Source organism: Callospermophilus lateralis, chromosome 11 (assembly GCF_048772815.1).
Source record: "Callospermophilus lateralis isolate mCalLat2 chromosome 11, mCalLat2.hap1, whole genome shotgun sequence".
NCBI lineage: Eukaryota > Metazoa > Chordata > Mammalia > Rodentia > Sciuridae > Callospermophilus > Callospermophilus lateralis.
The window spans coordinates 65475349-65501350 of record NC_135315.1 but is presented as its reverse complement, the minus strand read 5'-3'; positions in this window follow the sequence as shown (position 1 = coordinate 65501350).

Below are 26002 nucleotides of genomic sequence, written 5' to 3'. Positions count from 1 at the left end.
GTGGTAAATCAAATTCCTTTGTGGAGAGTTGGCACGCTATCTCTTGCCACCCTATAAGAAAGACCCACGCGGCGGTTTAAGATTGGTACGTGGGAGGCTTTATTAGGCTGTGCTTGGGCCCTCAAAGAGGAAGGAGGAGAAAGAAAGGGAGTCACTAAGAGATACTTAAATCAAGGCCTGAATAAACTGCTGAAAGAAGATTCCTGAGTTGCGTCTTCCTTGCGGGCAAGGGGTCGCGACAAGTGGTGCCGAGACCCAGGAACCAGAACTTTCAGCAGTCAGGGGTGGTGCACCAATTAGTCCCAGGTAAGGTGGGACCCGCAGGTAAAGCGGAGATTAGTCCCAGATTAATTGGGACCCGCAATTAAAGCGGAGATTAATCCTAGGTAATTAGGACCCGCTGTCAAGGCGGCAGCTCCTCTGTAAAGCCAGAGAGAGCATTAAATCTTATTGCAGCTGCACTGTGTACTTTTGCTCTTACTTTCACTCTTGTTTGTTGTGTGTCTTTTGTTGTGTCATGGGTGCCGTATCTTCAAGTCCGCTTCTCCTAGCCCTAGATAACCTGTTACGTTCCAAGAGCCTAAAAGTGAAACGTAGTACTTTACAGAGATTTTTACAAAAGACAGATATTGCTGCATCGTGGTTTCCGTTCTGGGGCAGCTTTACTCTGCCTAGCTGGGATAAGTTAGGCACAGACCTTGACTTTGCTTCTGAGCAGGGCATATTAGAGGGTGGGGTGATACCCCTTTGGAAGATGATTCGTAGTTGCCTCACAGATAGCAGATGTCAGGAAGCACTTACTAAAGGACAAGAAGTTTTAGAGCAATTACATGAAGAAAAATCAGAAATGGCAGGCAGTGAGGTATTTCAGGAGGGTGGGAGTGTGCGGAGCGAGAAACAGGGGAGGAAACAATTATCTCCGGCAGGCAGTGACGTATTTCAGGAGGATGGCAGTGTGCGGAGCGAGAAACAGGGGAGGAGGCGATTGTCTCTGGCACGGAGTGAAATATTTCAGGAGGAGGGGAATGTGCAGAGCGAGAAACAGGGGAGGAAACGCTTGTATCCAGATCTCAGTACACTGCGCACACTCCCATGCAAAAGTGGGTCAGAAGAAGAGGAGGATGAACAGGAGGAGCTCGGGAGACTGTCTCGGCAGCTAGGGAGTTTAACTATGGGAGAAGGAAACAAAAATAAACAGGAGCTCAAGAAAAATGATCCTCCGGACCCGCCACCGTACGGTGAGGGTGTTTCGAGGAGAGCTTTCCATGCCCAAACATGGAGGGCTGTTAATGCTGAGATGGGTCTTGCTTATCCAGTTTTCCAGGATGACAATAGGGGAAGATTCCATGAGCCCTTAGATTTCAAAATTGTGAAGACCCTGGCAGAGTCTGTGCGTACTTATGGGTTGGATGCCGCCTTCACATTAACTCAGGTGGAGAGTCTGTCTAGATACTGTATGACTCCCTCTGATTGGGCTAGCCTTGTTCGGGCTTGTGTTTCTCCAGGCAAATATTTGGACTGGAGAGCCTTTATGCTAGAGGGTGCTGTAGAGCAGGCTGCCCAAAACTATGCGGCGGGACACCCCCATTGGGACAAGGAAATGCTTTTGGGACAAGGCAGATTTGCTAATCAACAAACAGGATACCCCCCTGAGGTATATGAACAGATCAATAACATTTGTATCCGTGCATGGAAATCACTCCCAAATAGAGGAGAAGTGTCTGGCAATTTAACAAAAATCATGCAAGGCCCCACAGAACCTTTCTCGGATTTTGTTGCTAGGATGGTGGATGCCGCAGGAAAAATCTTTGGTGACCCTGATAGAGCAATGCCCTTGATTAAACAACTTGTTTTTGAGCAATGCACCAAAGAATGTAAAGCAGCAATCGCTCCTTATAAAAACAAGGGCATAGAAGCTTGGATGAAAGTGTGTAGAGAGCTTGGAGGACCTTTAACTAATGCAGGCCTTGCAGCTGCTGTCCTTCAGATTGCAAAAGGGGGCGGTCCTGGTGCCGGAACATGCTTCCATTGTGGTCAATCCGGCCATTTCAAACGTGACTGTCCCAAAAAAGGCAATTTTACTGGACCTCCTCGCGGTGGCCCTTCTAATGGCCCTTGTCAACCAGGGCTGTGTCCAAAATGCAAAAAGGGGAAGCATTGGGCAAGGGAGTGTAGATCAGTGAGGGACATCCATGGACAGCCTATTTCAGCTGGGCCAAAAAACGGCCGAAGGGGCCCCCGACCCCAGGGCCCGCAAATATATGGGGCAATGGAGAATGTCACACCCGAACCCGAGACATGGCCTTCTCTGCGCCATCCCACGAGATGCGGAGAGCCACTACAGGTGCCGCGGGATTGGACCTCTGTTCCACCTCCAGACTCGTATTAACACCTAAGATGGGAGTCCAATTGGTGGAAACTGAGTTCAAAGGGCCTTTACCCCCTGGCACTGTAGGTTTGTTAATTGGACGTGCATCCTCTATCCTACAAGGTCTTCATGTTTTCCCCGGAGTTGTAAACCCTGATACTGTAGGGGCAATAAAGGTTATGGTGGAAGCTCCAAGGGGCATTGTGTCTATCTCCCCAGGGGATCGGATTGCTCAATTGCTAATTTTGCCTAGTTTGCATAATCACTTCCCTGCTGACTCAAGGTCACGGGCAGGAAATCAGATTGGTACCACCGGAGGAAATTGTGCCTATTTGTCACTGGATATGAGCAATCGTCCCACTTTGGAATTAAGCATAGAAGGTAAATCTATTGTGGGATTGCTGGACACAGGAGCAGATCGTAGTATCATAGCCCTTAAGGACTGGTCTAGGGGATGGCCAGTGCAGGCTTCTGATCAATCCTTAAGAGGACTTGGATATGCCCAAGCCCCTCAAATCAGCTGTAGACATCTATCTTGGAAGGACTCGGAAGGACACGATGGTACCTTTCAGCCTTATGTACTTGATTTACCTATTTCTTTATGGGGCCGTGATTTGATGAAAGACATGGGGTTCACTCTTAGTAATGACTATTCCCCAGTGTCTCAACATATCATGCAAAATATGGGGTATAAGCCAGGTCTAGGACTGGGAAGGCACCTACAGGGACGTAAGCATCCTGTGCAAGGTCATCAAAAGCTTAACAGGTTTGGTCTGGGTTTTTCCTAGGGGCCACTGGGGCTCAAATACCCATAACATGGCTCACCGAGGAGCCTGTTTGGGTGCCTCAGTGGCCTCTTCCCTCGGTTAAACTGGCAGCAGCCCATGATCTAGTCAAAGAACAACTTGATTTGGGTCACATCCAACCTTCTACTTCTCCATGGAATACTCCCATATTTGTCATTAAGAAAAAATCAGGGAAGTGGCGCCTACTGCATGATCTACGAGCAGTTAATGCTCAGATGCAGCTTATGGGGCCCATTCAAAGAGGGCTGCCTCTGCTCTCCTCTGTTCCTCAAGGCTGGCATATAATTGTTATTGACATTAAAGACTGTTTCTTTTCTATTCCTTTGCATCCTAGAGATTCACAACGTTTTGCTTTCACCCTTCCCTCGTGTAATCACGAGGAACCAGATCAAAGGTTTGAGTGGGTGGTGTTGCCACAGGGGATGGCTAACAGTCCCACGATGTGCCAGATGTATGTGGGAAAGGCACTCGCACCTCTCAGACATAAGTATTCCTCCACCAAGATCATTCACTAAATGGATGATGTGTTATTGGCCGCAAAATTAGAACAGACAGTTTACGAGGCTTATAAAGAACTCGTGATGCTGTTGGCTCAACATGGACTGCACATCGCACCTGAAAAGGTTCAAACGGGAGATTCTATCAGGTTTTTGGGAGCGACAATTGGGTATGACAAATTAAAACCACAAAAAATTACCATCAGGACTCAAGATCTCCGAACTTTAAATGATTTTCAAAAATTGCTGGGAGATATTAATTGGATAAGAGGATATTTACATATTCCTAATATTGTGCTCCAGCCTTTGTATGCTACTCTTAAGGGTGATCCAGATCTTGCTTCCCCTCGTAGCCTCACTACTGAGGCTAGAGCGGCCCTTATAAAAGTAGAACAAGCTATACAGCATGCCACTCTATGCAGGCTCCAGAGTGATAAACCTTTCCAGTTATGTGTGCTTGCCACTATGCGGCAGCCTACTGGAGTACTGTGGCAAGATGGGCCTTTACTATGGATCCACCCACATGTATCCCCAGGAAAATCCTTAGAATATTATCCTGATGCTGTTGCAGCATTGGCACTTAAAGGGATTCAACAAAGCATTCAATTTTTCGGCCAATCACCTTCTTCTCTTATCATACCCTACACTAAAGCTCAACTTAATGTTTTATGTGCTACTCTAGACAACTGGGCTATTCTGTGTTGCTCGTTTCAAGGGAGTATTGATAATCACTACCCTTCTCATCCATTACTCCATTTTGTTAAAGAACATCCCATCATTTTCCCTAAGGTAACTTCATCCAGTCCAATTCCGGGGGCTATTAACATTTTTACTGATGGTTCCAAGTCTGGAATGGGAGCTTATGTAATTAATGACTCTCCCCCTATCCATCATCAATTTGCTCCTGGAAATCCACAATGGGTAGAACTACAAATTGTTATTGAAGTTTTTAAACAGTGTTCTTTTCCTTTTAATCTTACTTCGGACTCCAGCTATGTGGTACAAGCACTGAAAGTCCTGGAGGCCGTGGGAACTATTAGTGATGCCCACAATGTGTCTGTTTACTTTACTCAGCTTCAACAGCTTATCTCTAACCGCACTGCTTCTTTTTATCCAATGCATATCAGGGCTCACACCTCTCTTCCTGGTCCGTTATCCCAAGGTAATGCCTGTGCGGACTTAGCCACTAGAAGTCAATTGATATGCTTGGCTTCCTCCTTAGAGAGGGCTAAGTTGTTTCACCAAAACTTCCATGTAAATGCATTAACGCTGCGCAGGCGTTTTTCCATTTCAAGAGCGGATGCTCGGCAGATAGTATTGCAATGTCCCCATTGTGTCACATTTCTTCATCCCCCTAATTATGGAGTAAACCCACGGGGATTAAAGCCATTGATTGTTTGGCAAATGGATGTGACACATATACCTGACTTTGGTAACCTTAAGTATGTGCATGTTTCCATTGATACGTGCTCTGGAATTATCCATGCTTCTGCTTTATCGGGAGAAAAGGCACGTAATGTCATTACTCACTGTTTAGAGGCATGGGCAGCATGGGGTGCACCTGCATCCCTTAAGACTGATAATGGACCTGCTTATACTGGCAGACAATTTACAGCTTTTTGTTCTACTATGGGAGTGCAACTTACTCATGGTTTACCTTATAATCCTCAAGGACAAGGCATTGTTGAGCGTGCTCATCGCACCTTAAAGGAAACTTTACAAAAACAAAAAGGGGGAATAGGAGCTGAACACACTCCTAAAGAACGCCTGTCCTTAGCTCTCTTTACCATTAATTTTTTGAATTTGGATATTCATGGTCGCTCTGCGGCCGATAGACATGTGTCCCCTCAGCCCTCTGTGATTGGCTATGTTAAGTGGAAGGATGTTCTTACGGGCCAATGGAATGGCCCTGACCCCGTGCTGACATGGGCACGAGGATCTGTATGTGTTTTTCCCCAGGATCGTACGGAACCATTGTGGGTCCCTGAACGCTTGACAAGAAGAGTCTCGACATCAGCTGACCAGCAACAAGAGATACCACAACAATCCTGTGATGAAGATCTTCATTCTGCTAAGTGCTCTGGCTCTGGTGCTGGTGCCGATGGCACAGGCGACACCAATGCGGTGGTGGGCAGTGGCACGGGCCTGGCCAATGCCGATGCCGGTTCATGGTAATTCTAATGTCCTCCCCACTCTTTTTTCTACCTCATGTGAGATGTCTGCTCCCTGTGCCTCTCCTAGAGGGGACATGGAGAGAATTTTTAATCAATCTCAAGTTAATCTTACAGGAGTTTTTTGTTTCAGCCTTAGAAACGCTAATTGCATTAGCCTTAAGACCAAAAATTTGACTAACTGGGAGGACCCATTGCGGTCCAATCAGGTCTCAGGAAGCATTATCAGTGCTGTATTGAGCAAAGTAGCTTCAGGGAAGCAATCAGGCTTAGGGACCCCCGCAAACAGCAGCTCTACTCTTAACATAACTACCTTGGCTATTATCTCCGAGGTACTAATCCCAGTGCCTCCTTCTTCTAGTAGTATTTATAATGCCACTCATTTTAAGGCCTCTCCTTACTGTTCCCCTAATCTTGGTTTCCCCCCAACATTTACGCCTTGTCAGGATCATTCTTGGGAGAAACATCAAGTTGCTAAAGGTTTCTCCCTTTCCCCCTCTCTTAATAGGTATGTTTATAACTTCAACAATAGTGCCAACTCCTCTACAGGAGTAGGTTGGTCCTGGTTTTAATGGCTGATTTCCAATGAAAAGGGGGCTTCAGCCGATATTTCTGCATTGGCTCAGTTGCTAGGAGCCAAAAGTTGGCTGGCTAATATCTCTGGTACTGTTAGGGAAAGTGAACAAGGTAATAGACTTACATCTGTTTCATTCAACTCTCCGTTGTATAATGCCACATTGCCTCCTGCAATGGTCTGTGTCCAATCCCCCTTCTTGTTCCTTTTGGCTGAGGTCACCTCATCGGGGATGCTGGATTGTTCTCATACTACCTGTCTCTTATCTGAGTGTTGGAATGGTTCCTGGACTGTAGCAGTGGTTATGAAAATTCCAACTTTTGTCCCAATCCCGGTCACTGCGGATCCTGATAAATTCCCTATTGTTGAGCTACTTAGAGTCCGCAGAGATTTTTGAATCACAGCGGCTATAGTGACAGCCGTGGCGATATCTGCTGCTGCAGCGGTTACGGCCGGAATGGCTATGGCCAATCAAGTACAAACTGCTGCCACCATTAATCAAGTTGTCCAACAAACTTCCACTATACTTGAATCCCAAAATACAATTAATCAACATATTTTGTCAGGGATTTTAGCTGCCAACCAAAGAATAGATTTACTCCAAGCTCAGGTAGAAGAATTGGCTGACTTAGTACTTTTGGGTTGTGTTGACCAACGTGCACATTTATGCATAACCTCTGTCAGATTTAATGATTCCAGGAATGCTTCCCGCATCATTGGCGAATATTTGGCTGGAAATTGGTCCATGGAAGCGGAAGACATGATCCAGTCTCAACTAACCCAGATAGCTGTCTTGAATAACACCCGTGTTGATCCCGTGACTTTGGGTCAATTCACCGATTGGATATCTTCTGCTTTTTCCTTTTTTAAAGAGTGGGTGGGGGTAGGCATTTTTGGTGCAATGTGTTGCTTCGGTATGTTTCTCTGTTTGTGGTTTCTCTGTCGCCTCAAGGCCCACAATGCTCACGATAAGGCTATGATCATCCAAGCTCTTGCAGCTTTAGAAAATGGCAATTCACCTCAAGTCTGGCTTGCGCAGCTTAAACAGTAAATCTTTGACATGGCCGTTGCACCCCAAGTTATTATAACATTGCACTGGGATCGGCATGTCTTTCCTCATTATTCTCTTGGTGTTGGAAAGCCCTTGCACTCTGCCGGTCTTGCTGCCATTGCACGCAGGTGGGTTTCCACACTAATGCTTCTCTATCGCCTTAAAGTCCGTGCCTTTCTTTCAGGGTGCTGTCAACTCGTTTGTCGTTGTGTGCAGCCACAGTTCAGCCTCAGCTGTCCCCCTTCGTCCACCTTCATCACGATGCAGGATGCGAGGCAAAGCACTGCACTTGAGTGATCCCTCAACGGACCTCAAGGAAAGCATGTCCTATTGCATGCGGGTTTGACGTCCACACCCCCGCCCTACGAAAAAAGGTGTCGGCTGATATGGGGTCAGGTCTGGGGAAGGCGCCTCCTTAGGACTGAACCATACATTGCAGCCACTTCTGCACAGTAGGATAGGACCTCTACTTTCGCCTGCATTGTTTTATAAATTAGAAGGGGGAACTGTAGTAAGCCATTGTTGTAAATTGTGGCCGCCATTAGAAGATGGCGCCGGCTTCCACTGTGGCCTGTGGTAAATCAAATTCCTTTGTGGAGAGTTGGCACGTTATCTCTTGCCACCCTATAAGAAAGACCCACGCGGCGGTTTAAGATTGGTACGTGGGAGGCTTTATTAGGCTGTGCTTGGGCCCTCAAAGAGGAAGGAGGAGAAAGAAAGGGAGTCACTAAGAGATACTTAAATCAAGGCCTGAATAAACTGCTGAAAGAAGATTCCTGAGTTGCGTCTTCCTTGCGGGCAAGGGGTCGCGACATTCACTGAACTACCACGCTCAAGGGGCTACAAGTAACTCTTGTTTTTTGTGTGTTCCAACTCTGACTGAGTGAAAGACTTTCCCACCCACCCTGAATAGGCTAGGGAGATAACCATTATGCTCCTCTGGGAAATGATTCCATACATTTTATCCCAATCACTATTGGCTCAGACAATGGGCCAGCTTTTGTGAAGAGGTGATATGATTACTGACCAAGAGTTTAAACATCATATGGAAGTTACATACTGCTTATAGGCTGCAGATTTCTTGTAAAGTTCAAAGGAAGAACAGGACTTAAAGTCTCAATTGCATAAGCTGTGTCAGGAGACTCACATTGTGATGAACTTCTCTCTACTACACTGTTGAGGATTAGATCTATGCCCATTAGGAGGACAGGATTCTCTCTTTAAAAGCTACTATAAATGAGGGCCCCTCTTATTAGGGGACCATTGGGAGACTTAAGAGAGTTAGTAGAATTCACCCTGAGATGACAGCTTCAGTTGTTAGGGAAAACTTTACAGCTTCTCAACCATTGTGTTAGAGCAAGATTGCCACTAAGTTTGACCAAAGGTGCACACTCCGTCTAGGCTGGAGATTGATTCTGGGTTAAAGAATGGAATAACAATCACCTAAACTTCTTTGGAAGGGCCATTTTCCTCTTATTTTATCCACCTAAACTGCAGTCAAGTTTGCAGATATAAGTCACTTGGTTGACTACAATCCTGCAGCTGTGGACTGGGCATTAACTCCAGATGCTCCTATGCCCTTGAAACTGATTGTCTAGGAAAAAAAAAAAAGAGGAGCACCAGAGAAGCTTGAGGGTCATAACGACAGCAGCCCTGCTCCAGTCACTATAGAAGCTGACTGATATATGCACATCTGAAGCTTGAGGAGCCTATGGCCCTGCTTCAGCCACATGGCAGGGACTGGCTGATCAATGCACGATGAAAGATAAACTTCCCACCAGGAATAATGAACACGATCAACCCCTAAAATATTTCTTATACTATAAAGCATTTCCAATCCTTTCTTCTAGATATATACATAATTCTATGGTTTTTGCTACTGGTTTGATAACAGTAGCTCCTACTGACTGGATACTGGGTAAAAAAAAATTAATTTATATATTTTATCTTGCTCATTTAAATTTTCCAGGATTTGTTGGGTGTTATTAGTTTTACTTTGTTAATTTATACTGTTTAACCTATGCTAACCAAAACATTAGTCTATTATTTAGTTTGGTTTCCTTTGATAACCTCAAGAAGTTCTGTTCTACTCCTATTACAACCATGGAGATTATGTGAACCATATGTCAAGACAATCCATTATAACCAAGAGGTTGTAAAACATATATTTAGGACCTGTACTGCAAAAGTAATACAGTGGATGGTTGACTGTTTGGAAAGACACAATAGGTACATTTGGAAGTTAACTTGATTTAGAAGGTCACCAATCTCGGGGTGAAGATAACTGGTCAACCCAGAGGATCATTGCCACTTATAGTCCCGCTACCTAGGCACAAAATGGCAGTTGGAGTCATAGAACTCCTATTTACTTGTTAAACAGAATTAATAATTTATAAGATCTACTAGAAATTATTATTAATCAGACTGCCACAGCCATAGACCTCCTAGCCACAAAACAGAGCTTACACGAGTGGTTAACTATCAAAACCACTTGGAATTAGATTACCTACTGGCTAAGGAAATAGAAATATGTAGAGAGTTCAACAGCTCATATCTCCTGCTTGATCTTCTGCCTTCCTTCCCAAATGTTGTCCACTGTCCTGAGGCCCCTGCCCAAGCCCTGGTCCTTGGCTCTCAGTTCTCTGACCTAGCTCCTTACTTTAGCCACTTCTGGCTCTTTATGTCACTGTTTTTCTGCACATTGTCTGAGGGGCCCTCACTGGGGCCGCTTCCCTGCTCTCCTTGGCTTCCCTGTGCTACAGTACCCTAGTGACCTGCCTCCCCGGCCCGGTGTTCCCTTTTCTTTCCTGTCCTGGGCCTTCTTCTAGGTCACTTGCCTGGGCTCCTTGCTGGGGTCCAGGCCTCCACCCCACCCACACGTATCCTGCATCCCTTCAGGCTGTGCCCTCCATTGGCCCTCCTGTCCTTTCTGTCTCTGCTACACCCACTTTCCTGACCCCTTTCCTAGAATGCTGAGCTGGGCCAGACAATATCAATATGTCCTTTGGAAAAATGTAGCCCTGCCCCATGCCTGGGCACTTTCACCTCCCTCAGCCTGGGCCTTACTCCTGCAACTTGACACCCTGCATTGAGCCCTCCTCCCTTTGTGCCAGTAGCTCCCTTTTCTCCCCTCCTGACATTCCCTATCAATGTTTCTTTTCATTCACCCAGGTCTAGGTGACTTGGCTCTCCATTACTGGGCCCAACTCCTTGCTTGAGCCCCTGGCCACCCTTCTCGAGGATCCTTCCCTGTTTCTGGTTTCAACCCCTTTTTATCAGCCCTCTCCTGTGCCTCCACTATTTTCCCCTCAGGCTGTGGTATCCTGGCACTGTCTGGACCATATGCTACCCCTGATTTGCCCTAGCCTAGGCTCCTTATTTGGGTCTTGCAGCCCACTAAACCCCCCAACCTCACCATGCCACGTATCTCCTCAGAGTACCCTCTTTTTCCCCTCATTTGTACAGGTCCCTCTCTGAGGATCTACTCACATGGGGCAGAGGAGCAGAATTGGCTGTTCTCTGAACCCTGACTGCTCCCTATGGGAAACATAGCACTGCCAGTAACCTTAGTCCCCTTCATTGCCTGTAACTTAAGGCCTGGCAGTTAACATGGGACTTGCTCCAACCCATTCCCTCCCCTGCCCTCAGGCCTTGCATGCTGCCCCTACCCCAACCCACCCTTACCTAACCCTGACCCTTTGTGTTCCAGTCTACAGGCCTGGGTGCTCGCCTGGTCCATGAGTGCATTCCTCATGTCCCTAGAAATGGCATGCAGTCTCTTTGGGTTGGATCTGACCTGGAGGCCCCTTACTTGGGCCCCCCAGAGAGCTAACCTAGGTGCCCCTTTCACTTTCCTCAGTCTCCTGGTCCTAACACAGCCCCTACCTCCCTTCCCCTCAGGCTTTTTCCTGGCTCTTGCAGGTGTCCTGCTCCTGGGGTCCCTCATCATAATTGGTTGGGTAGGTCCTTTGCCTGGGTGTCTTCTTTGGTCATGGCTCTTCCTCTACAGTGTACCCACAATGACCCCACACCAGGCCTTCCCATCGCCTTCCTCCTGGCCCTGTTCCCTCTCTGGCATCCTTTGAAAGGTCCCTGGCCCTGGATTCAAATCTGACCCAGGAAGCTTTATGGGAAAAAGAGCTCTTCCCCTCGCCTGGGCCCCTTGTTCTCCCTGGGTGCTTGGTCCTCCACCAGGAACCCTGAAACATAAAGGTGGCCCCTTCTATCCCCTGCCTTCCATCCCTAATCTTGTTCAGTGTCCTGAGGCCCTACCCAAGCCCTGGCCCATGGCTCACTGTTCCCTGGCCTGACTCCTCACTTGAGCCTCTGGTGGCCCTTCTTGCTCACTGCTTTTATGGGCATTGTCTGAGGGCCCCTCGCTGGGGCCGCTTCTCTGCTCCCCTTGGCTTCCTTGTACTGCAGTACACTAGTGCAGCCCTGTCTCCCTGGCTCCAACCTTCCCTGCTGTTTCCTATCCAGGGCCCTCCTCTAGGTCCCCTGCCTGGTCTGCTTGCTGGGGTCATGACCCCCACCAGACTCACATCCGTCCTTCAGCTCTTCAGGCTGTCTCTACCTTTGGCCCTCCTGCCCTTTCTGTCTCTGTCATGTCTGCTTTCTTGATCCCCTTCCTAAGATGCTGACTTGGGCCAAGCGTCTTGACCTGGCCTATTGGCCATGGGGGCTCCCTTTGGAAAAACATAACCCTGCTTCTTGCCTGAGCCCTTTGGCTTCCCTCACCCGGAGCCCTGCTCCCAACCCCTGACACCCTGCAGTGTAACTGGGCCTTGATCCCTTCTTTCCCTGTCCTACCCTCTCCAGTTTCTCCCCCTGCAGCTCCCCCTCCATGTTTCTTTTCATTCACACAGGCCCAGATGCTAGCACTTGGCACTCCATTACTAGGACTGTCTCCTTGGGTGAGACCCTGGCTACCTTTCTTGAGGACCCTTTCCCTGGTCCTTGGTTTTAAGCCCTTCCTAATGCGGCTTCCTAAAACCCAGCCCTGAAAGATCCCCTCCCTTCACTCTGTTGCCCTCTGGTCTTTCATGCTGCCCCTATCTCAACACAGCCTTCCCTAATTGGTGCTCCTGTCCCTGGTCCTGTGTGCTTCCTTGAGCCCCTGACCAATTTCCTCGCATTCTTTTGAATAGCGTGGAGTTTTTTTATGATGGGTCTCAACTGCGGGTTCCTTGCTTGGGCCCACCAGAGGTTTTTCCTAGGTTCCCCTGGAGCTTCCCTCTGCCTATTGGTCCCAGTGGAGCCCATACTCCCCATCCCCTCACGGATTTCCTTGGTTATTGTGAGTCTCCTGCTGATTGGGTCCCTCGTCCTAGATTGGCCAGGTGGGTACCTTGTCTGAGCACCTATCTGCAGTCCTGGCTCTCCTCCCACCATGACTCTGAGCCGTGCCCTCCCATAGCCTACTTTCTGTCCCCCTTCCATTGCCAAGTCTCCTTTGCCAGGTCCCTCTCCAAAGATTCTAATCTGGGCCAGGGAACCTTATGAGAAAAAGAGCCCTGTCCCATATCTGGGCCACTTTCTCTTTCTGGGTGCTTGGTCCTGCCCCAGGAACCTTGAAACCTGGTTAGTTGCCCTGGGCCTTGAGCCTGATTACCCCTGCTGGATCCCCTGCCTTCCCTCCCATGTCTTGTCACTGTCCTAAGCCCCCTGCCCTTGGCACTCCATTCCCTTGCCTGGCTCCTCGCTTGAACCTCTGGTGGCCCTTCTTATTCCGTTCTTTGCTGAGCTTTGTCTGAGGGCCCTTCACTGGGGCAGCTTCTCTCCTCCCCTTGACTTCACTGTACTGCCATACCCTAGTGCAGCCATGCCTTACTGGGCCCACCCTTCCCTCCACTTCCCTGGCCTGCTGCCATCCTCTTGGTCCGTTGTCTTAGCTCCTTGTTGGAGTCCTGGCCCCCACCCTACCCAGACCTGTCCTACAGCCCTTGAAGCTGTGCCCTCTTTTGACCTTCTTATCATTTCTGTCTCTCCAAGGCTGACTTTCCTGATCCCCTTTCCAGGATTCTCACCAGGCCAGGTACTTGACCTGGCCTCATGGCCATATGGATTCCCATTTTGAAAATATAGCCCTGCCCCTTGTTCCGGCTCTTTGACCTCCCTCAGCCCATGCCCTGCTACCCAATCCTGACACCCTGCAGTTGACCTGGGCCCTCAACCTTCCTCCACCTGTTCCACTGGCTCAGATTTCTCCCCTGGCTCCCCTCCCCATTCATATCCATTTTCATTCACCCAGCCCCAGGTTCTAGCACTTGGCTCTCCATTACTGGGCATGTCTCTTTGCTTGGGCTCCTGACTGCCCTATTGGAGGATCCTTTCCCTTCCCTTGGTTTCAGGCCTCTGTTCCTCTTGCCCTGCCAGGACCCTTTGCTTTCCCTGCTTCTCCCTAGACTGTGCTCCTTGAATGGGTCCAGGCTGTCAAACAACCACACCCAGAATCTCCATAAGCCAAGTGTATCCCCTCACAGGGCCCTCTTTTGACCCTCCTTTGGTCCAAGTCCCTCTCTGAGGATCTACTCACCTGGGACAGAGGAGCCAAATTTGCTGGCCTCTGTGCTCTTATGGCTCCCTATGGGAAACACAGTCCTACCCCTTGACTGAGTCCCCTTTGCTGCCTGAACCTTGAGGCATGGCAGTTAACATGCAACTTGCTTCATCCCAGCACTGAAAGATCCACTGCATTGCCTCCCCTGCCCTCTGGCCTTGCATGCTGCCCTTACCGCAACCCAGTCCTCCCTACCCCAACCCCAACCCAGCCCTCCCTAACTCTGACCCTTTGTGCTTCAGTCCCCAGGCCTGGCACTCACATGAGCCCCTGAAAGTATTCCTCATGTCAATTGGCATAGCAGAGAGTCTGTTTATGTTGGGCCTGACCTGGGGACACCTTGCTTGGGACTGCCAGAATGCTCCCTTAGATACGTGTTGCACTTTTCTCTCTCTCCTCGTCCTTGTGCAACCCTTACACCCTTTCCGCTTGAACTATTCCCTGGTGCTTTCAGGTCTCTTGATCCTTGGGTTACTCATCAATGGTCAGTCAGGTGGGTCCGTTGCATAAGCACCTGACTTGGGTCATGTATTTTGCCCCCCCATGCACCCTTCCAAGACCCACCGCTGTGCCCTCCCATCATGCTCCTCCTGGTCACCTTCACTTGCCAGGTTTCCTTTACCAGGTCCCTGTCCCTGGATTCTCATCTGCGCCAAGGTGCATAAAGGGAAACTGAGTGTTGTCCCTTGCCTGGGTCCCTTGCTCTCTCTGGGCTTTTGGTCCTGCACCCAGAACACTGACACTTGGCAGTCTCCCTGGGCCAGGAGCCTGACTGCACTCTGCAGGAATCACTGCCATCCTTCCAAAGTCTTTTCCACTGTCCTGAGCCCCCTGCCCAAGCCCTGGCCCTTGGCTCTCCATTCCCTAGCCTGCCTCTTCGCTTCAGCCTCTGGGGGCCCTACTGGATCCATGCTTCCCTGGGCTTGGACTGCAGGCCTTGCTGGAGCCAGACCCCTCCTCCCATTGGTTTCCCTGAACCTCAGAACACTACTGTCACCTGCCTGGAAAGCCCCACCCTTCCCTGCCCTTTCCTGGCCTGGGCCCTCCTGTTGGTCCCTAGCCTAGGCTCCTTTCTAGAGTCCTGGCCTGCACCCTATCAACAGTCTTCCTCTGGCATTTCACACTATACCCTCTTTCATCCCTCCTGTGGTCCCTGTCTCTTCTGGGCCCCTTCTCAAGATTCCTTTCCCAGGATGCTCACCAGGTCTATAGGACTGGAACTGGGTGTTTGGCCATGTGGGTTCCCTTTGGGAAAACATAGCTATGCACCTTGCCTTGGACTTTGGACTCTTCCCAGACCCTGATTCTCAATCCTGACACCTACCAGTGAACCTGGGCCTTGACCCCTCCTCTCGCTTTGCCACCCACTACCCTTGCTCCCCATTCTCCCCTGCCCAGTCCTATTTGTGTTCATAAGACCCAAGATTGGGTCATGGTACTTGGCTCCCCATTCTTGGGCCTGGCTCCTTGCTGGAGCCCCCAGTCACCCTTCTCAAAAAACCTGTTCCTGTTCCTTGATTTCAGGCCCCTTGCTTGGTACCGCTCCTGTTCCTGCCCTCTGTTCCCCTTGTACTGTGGTATTTTGTCATTGCCAGAACCCTGTTCTTGCCCTGCTTCTCATCAGCCTGGTCTCCTTCAATGGTTGCTGGCTCCCCACTGACACACCCCCAATCTCAGACAAAAGGTGTCCCTCACATTGCCCTTCTTTTGTCCTGGTCTCTCTCTGAGGATCTACTCACCTGAGGCAGAGGAGTGAAATTTCCTGGCCTGTGGGCCCTGAAGAATCCCTATGGGCAACACAGCCTTGCCTCTCACCTGGACCCGTTTTGCTGTACAAGCTTGACAACTGGCAGTGGACATGGGCCTAGTGATGACCTTTCCCTGCGCAATCCCCTCCCTTCCCTCTCCTGCCCTCCAGCCTTGCAAGCTGTCCCTAAGCCAACCCAGCCATTCCTCACCCTGACCTTTTGTCCTACAGTCTCCTGTCCTGGCTGCCAGATTGAGCTCCTTATGGCATTACTCAGGGTGCATTGCTTTCTGTAGTGTTTCTTCCTGTCGTGTCTCACATGGGCACCCTTTGATTTGGCCACCAAGTTTGCTCCTCTCTGTGCGCTGTGCGCAGCCCTCTGTCTTCTTATCCTAGCACAGACCCTACCTCTCCTTCCCCTACCAATTATTCCTGGAGCAGGGGCCTCCTGCTCATTGGGTCCCTAATACCTTTTGGTGGGTCTGGTCCCTTACCTGGGTTTCTTGATTGAGTCCTGGCTCTTACCCCTCTCTGTACCCACTGTAACCCCCCATTGTGTCCTCACATTGCACTCTTCCTGGCTTCTGTTTTTTCTCAGGCATTTTGGCTTGGTCCCTAGCCCTTGATCCTCATCTGGGCCAGGACGTCTGATGGGAAACAGAATCCTGACCCTCTACTGAGCTACTTGCTCTACCTAGGCCCTTAGGGCAGCACCAGGAACCTGGCACTAACACCTGGCAGTGGCACTGGGCCTCGAGCCTGCCTCCTTTCTGCTAGATCCCCTGCCTTCTATCCTCAGCTCTGTCCACTGTCCTGAGCCCCCTGCCCCAGCATTGGCCCTTGATTCTCCCTGGACGGGCTCCCCTCTTTAGCTTTTGGGGGTCCTTCTTGCTCCATGCTTCTCTGGGCTTGAACTGTGGGCCTCGCTGGGGCCACTTCCATAATTCCCTTGTCTTCCCTGAATATGAGAAGCCTAGTTCAGCTCCTGCCTGCCCGGCCCTGCCCTTTCCTGCTCTCCAATTGGCTGGGTGCTCCTCTAGGTACCTAGCCTGGGCTCTTTCTGTGGTCCTGACCCAAACCCCACAAACACCATTCTTACAGCAGTTCATGTTGTGCCCTCCTTTGGCCCTCTTGTTGCCACTGTCCCTGCTGGGCTCCTTTTCAAGATTCCTTTGGCAACATGTTCACCAGAGCCAGTGGAAGGAACTGGGATGTTTGGCCCTGCAGTCTTCCTTTGAGAAAAGGTAGCATTGCCCCTTGCCTGGGGGCTTTGGCCTTCTTCAGCCTGGGCCATGCTCATCAATCCTGACATCCTGCAGTTAAGCTGGGCCATGAGCCCTCCTTTCCCTGAACCACCTGTTCCCTTTACTCCTTTTTCTCCCCATATGCTGCTGCAGTCAGGAGAGAGGGGATTTGCCCTTTCAAACAGAAGACAACTCCCACCTGTGTTTCGGGGTTCTCCTATAGCCAAGCAGCCAGGGTATAGTGACTCCCTTCTCTAAGCAGGAGACCCCTCCCACCTGGGTTTTTTGGGGAGCTCTTATACTGCTTCCCCTATAGACTGAGACCCCTCACACCTAGGTATTGGGGGGAACTCAAAAGAGTCACAGATAGGGTTGATGTGACTCACCTCTATGTGGGAGACCCCACCCACGTGGGTTTCTGAGGGAGCTTATATACCACCAAAGCCAGGGTAGAGGGGATTCACATCTACAGTCCCCTCTATCCTGGCTAACTTGGTTTACAAGCTCCCTGCAACACCCATGTGGGAGTGGTCTCCTTCCTGGAGGGGGGAGTCCCCTCTTCCTTGGCTAGGGCTGTAATTGGAGCCCCCCCACTGTTCCCCTCCCACTAGGTGGGAGGGGTCTTCCACATGGAGGGACCATTTCCCTCTTCCCTGGCTGCTGTGGTATAAGAGCTCTCCATGACACTCTGGAGGGAGGGGTCTTCTGCCTGGAGGGTCAAGGCTTCTCTATCATGGCTAAGATGTTATACTAGGGGACCCAGGAGGGAGGGTTTTCCTGTCTGGAGTGGCTAGTCCCCACTACACTGGCTGCAGTGGTATAAGAGCTCCCCCACCCTGACACCCTGGTGGGAGGGGTCTCCCACCTGGAGTGGTGAGTCCTCTCTATCCTGGCTAAGGTTGTATACAAGCTCTCCAAGACACCCAGGTGGGAGGGGTTTCCTTTCTGGAGGGGCGAGTCCCCACTATCCTGGCTGTTGTGGTATAAGAGCTCCACTCACACACACACAGGTGGCGAGTCCCCTTTTTCTGCTTCTGTGGTATATGAGCTTCCCTGACAACCAGGGTTTAGGGGTCTCCCACCTAGTGGAGCAATTCCCCTCTCTTCTGGTTGCAGCGGTATATTAGCTCCCCTCCCATCGCAAGATGGGAGGGGTCTACTGCCTAGTGGAGGTTTTACCCTCCACCCTGGTTAATGCAATATACAAACTCCCTGACACCCAGGAGGAAGGGGTCCCCCACCTGGAGGTGTGTATTCACCTTTACCCTAGCTAAGGTGGTCTTCAAGCTCCCTGTGACACGCAGGTGGGAGGGGTCACCCGACTGAAGGGGCGAATCATCTTTTCTCTGGCTAAAGTGGTATACTAGCTTTCCCTGACAGCCAGGTGAGAGGGGCATCCCGCCTAGAGGCATGAGTTTCCTCTACACTGGCTGAGGCAGTAAAGGAGCTCCCCGACATCCAGGTGGGAGGGTCTCTGGCCTGGAGGGGCGAGTCCCCTCTTCCCTGGATGCGGAGGTATATGAGAACCCCCAAAGGACACCTAGATGGGAGAGGTCGCCCATTTGGAGGAGCAAGTCCCCTCTACCCTGGCTGCAGAGGTATATGAGCTGTCCCTGAAAAACTGGTGTGATATGTCTCCCGACTGGAGGGGCAAGTCCTCCATACTCTGGCTATGGTGGTATACAAGCTTCCCTGACATCCAATTTTGAGGAGTCTCCTGCCAGAAGACTATAATACCCTCTACCCTGCTGCAGCAGTATTAAAGCTCCCCAGGACACCCTGGCTGGTGCTCTATTAGAGCTCCAGGAACACCCAGGTTTCAGGGATCTCCCACCTAAAAAGGCAAACCCCTCTATCCTGGCTGTGACAGTATAGGAGCCCCCCCCCTCCACATAAAGGTGGGAGGGTTCTCCCTCCTGCAATGGTGAGTCCCTTGAACCCTGACTGTGGAGTTATTGGAGCTTCCCCAAACAGCCAGGTGGGATGGGTCACCCAAGTGGAGGGGCGAGTCCTCTCTACCCTGGTTGCAGAGGAATACAAGCTACCCCCAGACACCCAGGTGGGATGGGTCTTCCGTTTGTAGGGGCAAGTCCCCTCTAGTTTGGCTGGTGCCCGATAAGAGTTCCCTGGATACCCAGAAGATAGGGGTCTCCTGCGTGCAGGGATGAGGCCCCCTCTTCCATGGCTGTGGCTGTATATGAGCTGCCCCCCATACCAGGATGAGAGGGTCTCCCACATGAAGGGGCGAGTCCCCTCTATCCTGGCTGCTGCAGGACACGAGCTTCCCCCAGACACCCAGGTGAAAGTGTTCTCGCTCCTGGAGGGGCCAGTCCCTGCTACCATGCTTCAGTTTATACTAGCCCCCCCAAACACCCCCAGGTTGGAGGGGTCTCCCTCCTGGAGGGGTGAGTCCCCTATTCCCTGTCTAAGGTGAAATACAAGCTCGCCCTGTCACCAATGTTGGTGGGGTCTCTCGCCTGGAGGAGAAAGTCCCCTCTACACTGGCTGCAGAGGTATAAGAGCTCCCCCTGACACCCTGGTGAGAGGGGTACCCCCCCTGGAAGGGCCATGTCCTCTACCCTGGCTGCAGTGGTAATTCAGTTCCCCAACATCAAGGTGAGAGGGGTCTCTCACCTGGAGGGGCGAGTCCCCACTACCCTTGCTGCAGCAGAATACATGCTCGACCAGACACCAAATGGGAGGGGTCCCCAGCCTGCAGGAGTGAATCCCTTCTAACATGGCTAAGGGTGGTATTCATGCTCCCCTGACACCAGGTGGGAGGGGTCTCATGCATGGAGTTGCAACTCTCACTAACCTGGCTGCAGTGAAATATGAGCCACCCCCCACATCAAGCTGTGAGGGGTCTCCCGCCTGGAGGGTAGAGTACCCTCTACCCTAGCTATGGGAGTGTAGGAGCCCCCTTGGACACCCAAATGGGAGGGGTCTCCCACCTGAGAGGCGAGTCCTCTCTATCCTGGTTGCTGCATTATATGTGCTCCCCCTGACACCTGGTGGAAGTGGTCTCCCACCAGGTAGGGCGATTCTCCTCCACTTTGTTATGTGCCATATAAGAGCTCCCAGGACACCCAGGTACGAGGAGTCCCACAACAGCAGGGGTAATTCCCCTCACCCTGGCTGTGACAGTATGTGAGTTCCCCCTGACACCCAGGTGGGAGGGGTCTCCTGCCTTGAGGGGAAAGTCTCCTCTACTTAGGGTGGTGGCATATAAGAGCTCCCTGGGAACCCTAGTGGGAGGGGTCTCCCTGGCTGAGGCAGTATTCCAGGTCCTCCAGACAGCCAGGTGGGAGGGGTCTCCTGCATGTAGCAACAAGTCCCCTGTGCCCTGGTTTCAGCGGTATACAAGCTATTCCAGACACCCAGTTGGGAAGGGTCTCCCGCATTGAGGGGTAATTGCCCTCTACCATGGTCAAGATTATATAGAACTTCTCCTTGACACACAGGTGGGAGGGGTCTCCTGCCTTGTGGGGCGTGTCTCCTCTACTTTGGCTGGTGTCCTATAAGAGCTCCCTGGACACCTAGGTAGGAGGGGTCTCCCGCCTGCAGGGACAAGCTTTTCTACCCTAGCTGGCAGTATAGGAGTTCCCCTTGATTCCCTAGTGAAAGGGGTCTCCCGCCTGTAGGGGCGAGTGCCCTCTACCCTGGCTGGAGCAGTATTTGAGCTCCCCCCACAACCAGGTGGGAAGGGTCTCCAACTGGAGGGTCGAGTCCCCTCTAGCCTGCCTGTGGATGTATAGAAGCTCTCCCTACACCCAGGTAAGAGGGGTGTCTCCCCTAGAGTGGTGAGTACCTGCTACCCTAGCTGTGGTGGTATGAGTCCCACCCTCCAACATCCTGGTGGGAGGGTTCTCCCGCCTGTAGGGGCTAGTCCCCTCTACCCTGGTTATGATGGTATACAAGTTCCTGCAGATTCCCAGGTGGGATGGGTCCTCTGCCAGGAGAGGCGAGTCACCTCTACCATTGCTGTTGTGGTGAAGGAGCTCTGATGACACCCAAGTGGGAAATGTTCCTACCCAGGAGGTGCTAGTCTCCTCTACTTTGGCAGCAGAGATATAAGAACTCCACCGGACATCCACGTGAAAGAGGTCTTATGCCTGGAGGGGCAAGTATTCTCTACCCTAGCTGCAGCATTATAAAATTTTTCCCTGACATCCAGATGAGAGGGGATTCCCACCTTCAGTTTTGAGTACCCTTTATGCTGGCTATTTCTGTGTATGAGCTCCCCCAGACACCCAGGTGGAAGGGGTCTCCAGTATGGAGGGAGAGTTTCCTCTAATCTGGCTGAGGTGCTATAGGACCTCCCCCTACATCCAGGTTAGAAGGGTCTCTTGACTATAGGGGCGAGTACCCTGTACCCTGGCTGTGGCAGTATTCAAGCTTTCCTCACACCCAGGTGGGAGTGGTCTCCCACCTTAAGGGGTGAGTCCCCTCTTTCCTGGCTGTGTCAGAATAGAAGCTCGCGTGATATCCAGGTGAGAGAGGTCTCCGGCCAGGAGCAACAAGTTCCTTCTACCCTGGCTGCAGTGGTATATAGATCCACAGCCGGGAGGGGTCTTCTGCATGGAGGGGCAAGTCCCTTCTACCTTGGCTAAGTCTGCATAAAAGCTTGACCCACCCCAAAGCACAGGTGCAAGGGGTATTTTGCCTGCATGAGCAAGTCGCCTCTACCATGGCTGCCCAGTATAAGAGCTTCCCCCACACTCAGGTTAGAGGGTTCTCTAGACTGGATGGGGGAGTCCCCTCTACCCTGGCTGCAGCAGTATTGGAGCTCCCCAAGACACACTGGTGGGAGGGGTCTACCACCTATCGAGGCCAGATTCCTCTACCCTGGCTGTGGTGGTATTTGAGCTCCCCCCCACACCCAGGTAGGTGTGTGAACTGGAGGGGCGAGTCCCTTCTACCTTGGCTACAGCTATACAGGAGCTCCCCCCTTATACCCATGTGGGAGGGTATCACGCCTGGAGGGTCTAGTCCCCTCTACATTGGCTTTGGCAATAAAAGAACTCCCCCTGACACTCAGGTGGGAAGGGCGAGTCCCCAGTACCCTAGCTTCAGCAGTATGGGAGCCCCCCAGGACACTCAGGTGAAATGGGTCTCCTGACTGGATGGGAGAGTCCCCTCTACCATGGCTTTGTCAGTATAAGAGCTCCCCCTGATGTCCAGATGGGAAGGGTCTCCTGCCTGAAGGTGCAAGTCTACTCTACTTTGGCTTCAGTGGTGTACATGCTCCCACTGGACACCCAGGTGGGAGGGTTTTCCCGATTGGAGGGGCGAGTCCCCTCTACACTGACTATGCCAGTATATGAGCTCCCTCTGACACTCAGATGGAAGGAGAAACTTGAGTGGAGGGACGAGTCCCCTCTATCCTAGTTTGGCCAAATTCAGGCTTCCCCCCGACACCCAGCAAGAAGAGGTCTCCCGCCTGGATAGGCGAGTCCCCTCTGTCATGGCTGCAGCAGTATAGGTGCTCCATCAGACACCCAAGTGGGAGGAGCCTCCCACATGGAGTGGCAAGTTCCCTCTCTCCTGGCTGTGGTGGTATACAAGCTCCCCCTGACACCCAGGTGGGAAGGATCTGCCGCCTGGAGGCGGGAGTCCCCTCTACTTTGGATGGTACCCTATAAGAGCTCCCTGGACATCCAGGTGGGAGGTGTCTCCCTCCTGCAGTGCCAAACCCCACTACCCTGGCTTTGGTAGTATAGGAGCTTCCCTCAACACTCTCTTGGGAGGGGTCTCTTCACTGGAGGGGCGAATCCCTGCTATTCTGGGTGGAGCAGTATAGGAGCCCCCACCCCAGGACACCCAGGTGGGAGGGGCCTCTCCCCTGGAGGGCCAAGTCTCCTCTACCCAAGCTTCAGTGGTATACCAGTTCCCTCTGATTCCCAGGTGTGGGGGTTCTGCTGCCTGCATGGGTGACTTGCCTCTACCATGGCTGCTGGGGTATATGAGCTCCTTTGACACACAGGTGGAAGGTGTCCCTTGCCTGGAGGGGTCTATCATGGATCAAGCTATACATAAGCTCCAAAAGACACTGACGTGGGAGAGGTTTTCCCATTCAAGGAGGGAGTCCACTCTTCCCTGGCAGCAGCAGTATAGGAGCTCTCCCTGACACCAAGGTGGGAGGGGTCTCCTGCCTAGAGAGGTGAGTCTTCTCTACCCTGGCTTTGGCAGAGTATAAGCTTCCCCAGACACCCAGATGGGAGTGGTTTCCAGCATGGAGGGGCAAGTAACCTCTATTCTGCCTGAGGGGTATAGGACCTCATCCCGACACCCAGATTAGAGGGATCTCTTGACTGGAAGGGCAAGTCCCATATACCCTTTCTGCTGCAGTATTAAAGCTCCTCTGAACACACAGGTGGGATGGGTCTCCAGCCTGGAAAGGTGACTCACCTCTTCCTGGCAGCAGTGATATAGGAATTCACCTAACACACAAGTGGGAAGGGTCCTCCACCTGGAGTGATGAGTCCCCTCTACACTGGCTGAGGGGGTGTGCCAACTACCTACGAAACCCAGGTGTGAGGGATCTTCTGCCTGGAGGTGTGAGTCCCCTCTATTCTGGCTGCTGTGATATACAAGATTTCCCCTCACATCCAGATGGGAGGTGTCTCTCGCCTGAGGGTGCGAGTCCCCTCTACCCTGGCTGCAGTGGTATACTAGCTTTCCCTGAAATTCAGGTTGGATGGGGCTCTCGCCTGGAGGGGTGAGTCTCCTCTACCCTGGCTGCGGTGGTAAAGGATCTCCCCCAGACAACCAGGTGGGAGGGTTTCCGGCCTGGAGAGGGGAGTCCCCTCTACCCTGGCTGCAGTGGTATAGGAGCTCCCCCCTACACCCAGGTGCAAGGGGTCTTCCACCTGAAGAGGGGAGTCCCCTTTACCCTGGCTGTGGTAGTAAACAAGCTCTACCAGATCCCCAGGTGGAATGGGTCTCCCGCATGCAGGGGCAAGTCTCCACTATCCTGGATGTGGCTGTATATGAGCTTCCCCCCCACACTCAGGTGGGAGGGTCTCCCGCATGAAGTAGCGAGTCCCCTCAACACTGGCTGCGAGTGTATAAGTGCTCCCTCTTACCCCCAGAAGGGTGGGGTCTCCTTCCCGGAAGACCAAGTTACTGCCACCCAAGCTGCAGCTGGATTCCAAACCCACCTGGCCAGTTACCCTTGTGAGATGGATTTTCTGCCTGGAGGAGCGAGTCCCCTCTACCCTTGCTAAAACGATATAAGAGATACCCTCATTATCAGATGAAAGGTGTCTGTCGACTGGAGGTGCAAGTTTCCTCTACCCTGGCTGCTGGGGTATATGAGCTCCACCTGACACCAGGTGAGAGGAGTGGTCCACCTGGAGGGGCAAGTCCCCCTACCCTGGCTAAGGCGGTTTAGGAGATTTCTCCATTCCAAGGTGAGAGGTGTTTCTCTCCTGCTGTGCAAGTCGCCTCTAACTTGGCTGCTAGTGTATATGAGCTCCACCTTATAACCAGGTGGAAGGGGTATTCTGCCTGGAAGGGTGAGTCCCCTCTAGCTTTTGACATATAAGAGGTCCCAGTACACCCAGGTGGGAAGAACTTCCACCTGGAATGGTGCGTTCCCTTTACCCTGCTGTGGCAGTATAGGAGCCACCACACACACCCAGGTTGAAGAGGTCTCCCGCCTGGAGGACAGGTCTCTGCTACCCAGGTTTCAGGTGTATAGGATCACCCCTTACCAGACACCCATGTGGGAGGGGTCTTCCGCCTGTAAGGGTGAGTCCCCTCTACCCTCGCTAAGGTGGTATAGGAGTTACCCCCATTCCCAGGTGGGAGGTGTCTGTCGCCTGGAGAAGTGAGTCCCCGGTACATTGGCTAGAGTGGTGTATGAGCTCCTTCACCCACACCAAGGTGGGCGAGGTCTCCAATATGGAGATGAGAGTGCCCCCTTCCCGGATGGCCCAGTATACTAGCTCCATCTGAAACCCAGGTGGGAGGGGTCTGCCTCCTGGAGTGGAGAGTTTCCCCTACCCTTCTTGTGGCAGTATACGAGCTCCCCTGGACACCCAGGTGGAAGGGATCTTTTACCTACAGGGGCACATCCCCTTTACTCTGGCTGTGGAGGTATAAGAGCTCCCCCTGACACTGAGGAGGAAGGGGTATGCTGCCTGGAATGGTGAATTCCCTCTATCCGGGCTGTTGCAAGATAAGTGTTCCCCCGGACACTCTGGTAGGAAGGGTCTCTTGCTAAGAGGAGAAAATAGTCTCTACCATGGCTGTGCAGGTATAGAAGCTTCCACAGACCCTTAGTTGACTGGGGTCTCCCGATTGGAGGCGCGAGTCCCCTGTACCCTGTCTTTGGCAGTATACAATCTGCACAAGACCCCAGCACCCAGATGGGAGGGGTCTCCAACCTGGAGGGGCAAATCCCCTCTACTTTGGCTGGTGCCACATAAGAGCTCCCAGAACACCCATGTAGGAGGTGTTTCCCAACTGGAGGAGCCAGTGCCCTCCACCTTGGCTGAAGTGAGGAACCAGGTCAAGGAACAGAGAGCCAAGTGCCAGGGCTTGGTCAGGGGGCTCAGGTCAGTGGACAAGATTTGGGAAGGAAGGTAGGGGATCCAAAAGGGGGAAGTCAGGCTCCAGGCCCAGGACCACCTCCAGGTTTCAGTGTTCCTGGTGCCTGACAAAGCACCCAGGTAGAGCAAGGAGCCAAGGCGAGGGGCAGGACATTGTTTCCCATAAGGCGCTATGGGTCAAATGAAAATCTATGGCCAGGTTCCTGGCAAAGAGGGCCAGGAAAAGGAAAGGAGATAGAAGGAGTGCAATGGGAGGGCATGGCAGGTGTTAGAGTTGGGTGTGCTTAGGGCGAGGACTCAGGACCCAAGCCAGGCTCCCAGGAAAGGGACCCACCGGATCCATGATGATAGGGGACCCAAGGAGCAGGAGACCAGCAAGCGCCCGAAAAAAAGCATAAGGGGAAGGGGAGGAAGGGGCTGTGTGAGGACC